Source organism: Bufo gargarizans, chromosome 11 (assembly GCF_014858855.1).
Source record: "Bufo gargarizans isolate SCDJY-AF-19 chromosome 11, ASM1485885v1, whole genome shotgun sequence".
In the NCBI taxonomy this organism is placed as follows: domain Eukaryota; kingdom Metazoa; phylum Chordata; class Amphibia; order Anura; family Bufonidae; genus Bufo; species Bufo gargarizans.
Genome location: NC_058090.1, coordinates 78441702 through 78448159, shown reverse-complemented (window position 1 = coordinate 78448159; position 6458 = coordinate 78441702).

Genomic DNA, 6458 nt, shown 5'->3' with positions numbered 1-6458 from the left:
CCTGTGCAGAACCTTCAGCATGACAGGAAGATGCGCATTAAGGAATTCAATGTATGGCTTGGTGAATGGTGTCTGAACCAAGGGTTTGGCTTTGTGTCTCATGTTTGCTCTTGTTGGAATGGAAGAGAACTGTACAAGAAAGATGGTTTGCATCTTTCTCTCAAGGGAACGAATGTCCACGGTGAACAGTTCCAAGTATTTGCTAAGAAGCATTTAAACTAGGAAAGGGGGGGGGGGGGCAAAAGTGTGATAATCCAGCAGTCCGACTGCCCCCCGGAACAATGCCAGAAGAGGCCAGTAGCACAAAGGTTAAGAAATGACAAGCTCAGAGTCTTGTCTACAAATGCTCGCAGTCTAGGGAATAAGATCAATGAACTTGAGGCTATAATGGCATCTGAGAATATAGATGTAGTGGCCGTTACTGAGACGTGGTTCAAGGGGAGTAATGACTGGGATATATCAATACCAGGGTTCTCTATACAGGAAAGACAGAGAAAGCAAGAAGGGGGAGGGGTGGCCCTGTATGTGAAAGATAGCATAAAATCTAATTTGATACAAGTTAGCGAGAACAATTTGGAGTCAGTTTGAGTTACCTTGCAGCTTGAGAATCGTAAGGTAACTCGTGTAGGTGTGATATATAGACCACCTAGCCAAGTCAAAGAATTAGATGATCTACTAGTTGAGGAAATAGCTAAAATGACCTTGAAGGGGGAAGTTATCATTATGGGAGACTTCAATCTTCCAGATGTAAACTGGAAAACCAAAATAGCTAGTTCTGCCAGGAGTACAGATATTCTAAATTCCCTACTGGGATTATCTCTACAGCAAGTAGTGGAGGAGCCAACCCGGAAGGAGGCCATTTTAGATTTAGTATTCACAAATGGGAATTTGGTATCTGATATTACTGTAGGGGAAAGCTTGGGATCTAGTGATCACCAGTCAGTGTGGTTTACTATAAGTACAGTCACACCACACAAAAACAAAAGTTTTAGATTTTAGAAAAACTGACTTTTCTAAAATTAGATTAGTGGTACACGAGTCCCTATCAGACTGGAACAGTTTCATTGGAGTCCAGGAGAAATGGGACTACTTAAAAGTGGCACTATTGAAGGCAACAGAAAATTGCATTAGGCTTGTCAGTAACAGCAAAAAAAGGAAGACACCACTGTGGTACTCAGCAGAAGTGGCCAAAATCATTAAACAAAAAGATAGCATTTAGGAATTATAAAAACAAAAACAAAATGAGGATGACAGACAAATTTATAAGATTAGGCAGAGAGAGGCCAAACAAGTTATAAGAGCTTCTAAAGCACAGGCAGAAGAGAAATTAGCTCAGTCAGGGAAAAAGGTGATAAGGCATTCTTCAGATACATAAATGAAGAAAGGAAACTAAAACAAGGAATTACCAAATTAAAAACTAAAGAAGGAAGGTATATGGAAGAAGATAAAGAATTAGCTGACTGCCTCAATGAATACTTCTGTTCAGTTTTTACAAAGGAAAATGAAGAAGGACCTCAGTTAGGAAAGAAGACTAATGAATCTTTTGACGCATGTGTCTTTACAGAGGAAGAGGTTTTAAGTCAACTGTCTAAAATTAATACAAATAAGTCACAGGGGCCTGATGGGATACACCCAAAGCTATTAAAAGAGCTCAGCGGTGGACTAGCAAAACCATTAACAGATTTATTTAACCAATCACTGGCAACAGGAGTCATCCCAGAAGATTGGAAATTAGCAAATGTTGTGCCCATTCACAAGAAAGGTAGTAAGGAGGAATCGGGCAACTATAGGCCAGTAAGCCTGACATCAATAGTGGGGAAATTAATGGAAACCATACTTAAGGAGAGGATTGTGGACCATCTAAAATCCCATGGATTAAAAGATAAAAAACAGCATGAGTTTACTTCAGGGAGATCATGTCAAACTAATCTTATTGATTTTTTTGATTGGGTGATTAAAATAGATGGAGGAGGTGCAGTAGACATCACTTATCTAGACTTTAGTAAGGCTTTTTATACTGTCCCACATAGAAGGCTTATCAATAAAGTGCAGTCATTGGGATTGGACTCCCATATTGTTGAATGGATTAGGCAGTGGCTGAGGGACAGACAGAGGGTTGTAGTCAATGGAGTATATTCAGACCAAGGTCTTGTTACCAGTGGGGTACCTCAGGGATCTGTTCTGGGACCTATATTGTTTAAATTTCTTTATCAGCGAAATTGCAGAAGGCCTCAATGGTAAGGTGTGCCTTTTTGCTGATACAAAGATTTGTAACAGGGTTGATGTTCCTGGAGGAATACACCAAATGGAAAAGGACTTAGGAAAACTAGAGGAATGGTCAAAAATCTGGCAACTAAAATTTAATGTTGATAAGTGCAAGATAATGCACCTGGGACGTAAAAACCCAAGAGCAGAATATAAAATCAGTGATACAGTCCTACTCCTAACCTCAGTATCTGAGGAAAGGGATTTAGGGATAATTATTTCAGAAGACTTAAAAAGGTAGGCAGACAATGTCACAGAGCATCAGGAAATGATAGCAGAATGCTTGGGTGTATAGGGAGAGGAATTACCAGTAGAAAGAGCGAGGTGCTCATGCCGCTCTACAGAGCACTAGTGAGACCTCATTCGGAGTATTGTGCTCAGTACTGGAGACCATATCTCCAGAAGGATATTGATACTTTGGAGAGAGTTCAGAGAAGAGCTACTAAACTGGTACATGGATTGCAGGATAAAAAACTTACCAGGAAAGATTAAAAGGACCTTAACATGTATAGCTTGGAAGAAAGACGAGACAGAGGGGATATGATAGAAACTGCTAAATACATAAAGGGAATCAACAAGGTAAAAGAGGAGAGCATATTTAAAAGAAGAAAAACTGCTACAAGAGGACATAGTTTTAAATTAGAGGGGCAAAGGTTTAAAAGTAATATCAGGAAGTATTACTTTACTGAGAGTAGTGGATGCATGGAATAGCCTTCCTGCAGAAGTGGCAGCTGCAAATACAGTGAAGGAGTTTAAGCATGCATGGGATAGGCATAAGACCATCCTTCATATAAGATAGGGCCAGGGGCTATCCATAGTATTCAGTATATTGGGCAGACTAGATGGGCCAAATGGTTCTTATCTGCCGACACATTCTATGTTTCTAAGGGAGGGTCAGGTACCCATGCACATTTGATGGCCAGCCGGTTCTGCTTAAAGTGGTTGTCCTTGAATATTTTATTTAAATAATCTGCAACACCAGACAGCTCATATTCCCGAGGTATAGCTTCTAATTCCGGTTAACCCCCTAATAAAAATCGGGATCATAGTTTTACTCCTTACCCCTTATCACTCTTCACTGTCAATTTAACCATAAAAACAGACTAATAACCTGAGGCAGGCTGGTTGTCATGGACCTTTTCCTCCATAATCTCATTTGAGAAGTGTTGGAAATTCTAAGTCTAGTAATCAGTCAGCCTGAAGTGACATACCTCTAAATTCATTTTAGTTTTTCTTCAGGTGTTTATCCTATTCTGGGCAAACTGGACGAGCTCAACCTGTATTTATGAGATGCCAATAGCATGCAAAGAGGAATCATACACAGGGCCAGACTGGCCTACCGGGAAAATTCCCGTTACACCGTTAGCCCTGACTGCCACTGCGGCCACCGTCCGGCCGTGCCGGTGGCCGAGAGGCTCTTCGGCCGGTCTGCCGCAGGCCCACACGGGCGGGTGGCCTGATCAGTGATATCAGTGAGGAGGTTGGACTCTGGGCAGGCACAGGACAGCAGTGCGCCGCATAGTGTGTGATGTATGATGTGACATCACACGTCATCAGTGCTCCCTGCTGCGTGATGTGAGTGAGTCACTGTCTGGCACGCACTGGCTGGCATGATGATACCTATATCAGTTATTATGTTATCAGTCTCAGACACAACATACATAATTATACCATAGTATTAGCTAATCTTTAGTTCAGGCGGCACCGGTGCTTTATCTGGGGCCTGGGGAGGGGCTTCACTTCAGCACAATACCCCCTCACTCCCTCAGGCCTGGCGCAAGCAGGTCAGACTGTCACTAACGTCAGGTCAGAGAGACTGTCACTAGTCTGAGACTGACTGCTGTCTGTTAGTGGAAGTGCCCAGTACTGACTGCCAACTTGCCAAGTGCCACAGACATAATCCATTGGGCCTTTGCCACATTGCCCAGGCAGCCATCCGTGTGGACGGGACCAGGAGGTGTGTGGTGCTGGTGCAGGCTGCACCCCAAGAAAGCAGCAGAGGCAGCTCAGGCAGGCCACTGCCACCTGCCAGTAAAGTGTGGAGCCGGAGGAGAAATCCGAGAAAAAAATAAAATAAAATCAAGGTAAGTGGCCGTGGGAGAATGATGAATGATATTGATAGTAAGACCCTAAAAATTAAAGGGGTACTGTACTCCAGTGATTCTTTTATATGTGCAGCTCACTCGGGGGGTAATAAAAAAAAAAAAAAAAAAGGGTTATCAAGTTTTTAAAAACGTACATATTCCATTTCCACAGGATAGGGAATAATAAGTATTTGATCACAGGGGGTGGACATCCAGAATGGGGCCCAGCTCACCCTGCCCCCATCTTCTAAGTTGTATTTGTCTTGGCAGTGACGGTCACTAAGCAAATGGCCAACTATAGCTGAACAGCAGTGAGTGGTCCACCACTGTCTGCCAAGACAAATACGGGCCTCATTCTGGAAATCGCTGGGGTAGTCCCTCCAATCCGGTGGATAGTTCTTTAAAAAAATCAGACCACTGTCCGGCGCTGCAGGCATAGAGATTAGTCCTTGGGGTGAATAAGATTCTTATTATAGTCAACGCGTTTCAGGGGCAAAGGGCCCCCTTCGTCAGGACAATATACAGAATTCTGTATATTGTCCTGACAAAGGGGGCCCTTTGCCCCTGAAACGCGTTGACTATAATAAAAAGAATCTTATTCACCCCAAGGACTGATCTCTATGCCTGCAGCGCAGGACAGTGGTCTGATTTTTTAAGGAATTCTGCATACCTATTTCCCTGGTACCATTTGGACAGGAAAAGACCCAGGCAGCAGCACGGCATCCCCTAATGCTGGTGGGGAAATATACCAGCTAAGGCACATCCAGCTGTTGTGACTGTTCACAACAGAATCCGGTAAGCGAATTACGCACCATAACTGTATATCTCCTATAAGGCGGTACCACACATGAGGCGCTGTGTTTTTTTTGTCTTTTTTTGTCTTTTCTCCTTTATACAATCCTGTGGATAGGGGATACATTTTTAATTACTGGATAACCCCTTTAAAAAAAAAAAAAAAAGTCATACAAGTCTGTCATTTTCCATTTATTAAAGTTTCCCTCCTCTTGTGCCACCATATAGTACAGTCTCTCCATTGATGTAGTAAAAAAAAAAAAAAAAGGCGCATGAAAGTGCAACGAGTAGCAAAGGCCGTGGCGGATTTGTTACACTCATTTCAAAAACTACAATGAACAATATCAGTGTAATTTCAGCACTTTTGAAAAAAGGTATTGCCCAAGAGATCAGAGATGCTGGCATGTTCTCAATACAGCTAGATACAACACAGGACACAAATGTCTCAGACCAGTGTTCAATAATAATAATTCGGTAGGTCACAGATGTTGTCCATGAACGTCTGGTCGCTGTGGTGAATTGCACATCCACTACAGGGAAGGCTTTGTGTGAAATGGTCAGCAATGTATTGTAATTGGAGTCAGAAAGTGTTAGGTTCATTTAATGATCCAAGTCAAGCTTTGTTTGTAGATTTGATCCAGACCATGACAGAGATATCACATTCTGATCGGTTTAATGCTGACATAAGATACAAGGCTGGAACTTACTTGGACTCCCTTAAGAAATTAAACATGGTTGTAACAGCACAGCTTTACTTATTCATTTTCAAAAATACCACTCCGCTATCCCTGTACCTTCAAGACACAGGGTATGGATGTACTACAGGCATACCGGATGTTGACAGAAACCGTAGATATGTTAAAAAAAAAAAAAAAACATGATCGTGATTTTAAAAATTATTAAAGATGCTGCAAAGAAGTTTGCAGTCTGGGCTAACAGGTTGGATAAAACTGACTGCAAAGTTGAGATTGAGGAAGACTTTCCACCACTGCGAAGGATACAACGGAAGAAAAGAATGGCTGGTGAGCTTGCAGTAGATGAACCAATCTTGTTGACGGATGATCAGTTCCGGGTGGAGGTGTACAATGTGACCATAGACAAGATTATTAATAGTTTGCAGAGCCGATTTACAACACATAGTCAGCTGTTTGCAGATTTGGCATGTTTGGATCCCAAGCATTTTGAAGACATTTTAGCACACCTTTCCAACAATGCACTTGAACGACTGAGCAGCCTCGTAATTAGATTTGACCCTATGGCAACTAAAGAGAAACTGCAAAGTGAGCTTCTTGATTTTGCATCAAAGTGGCACAGATT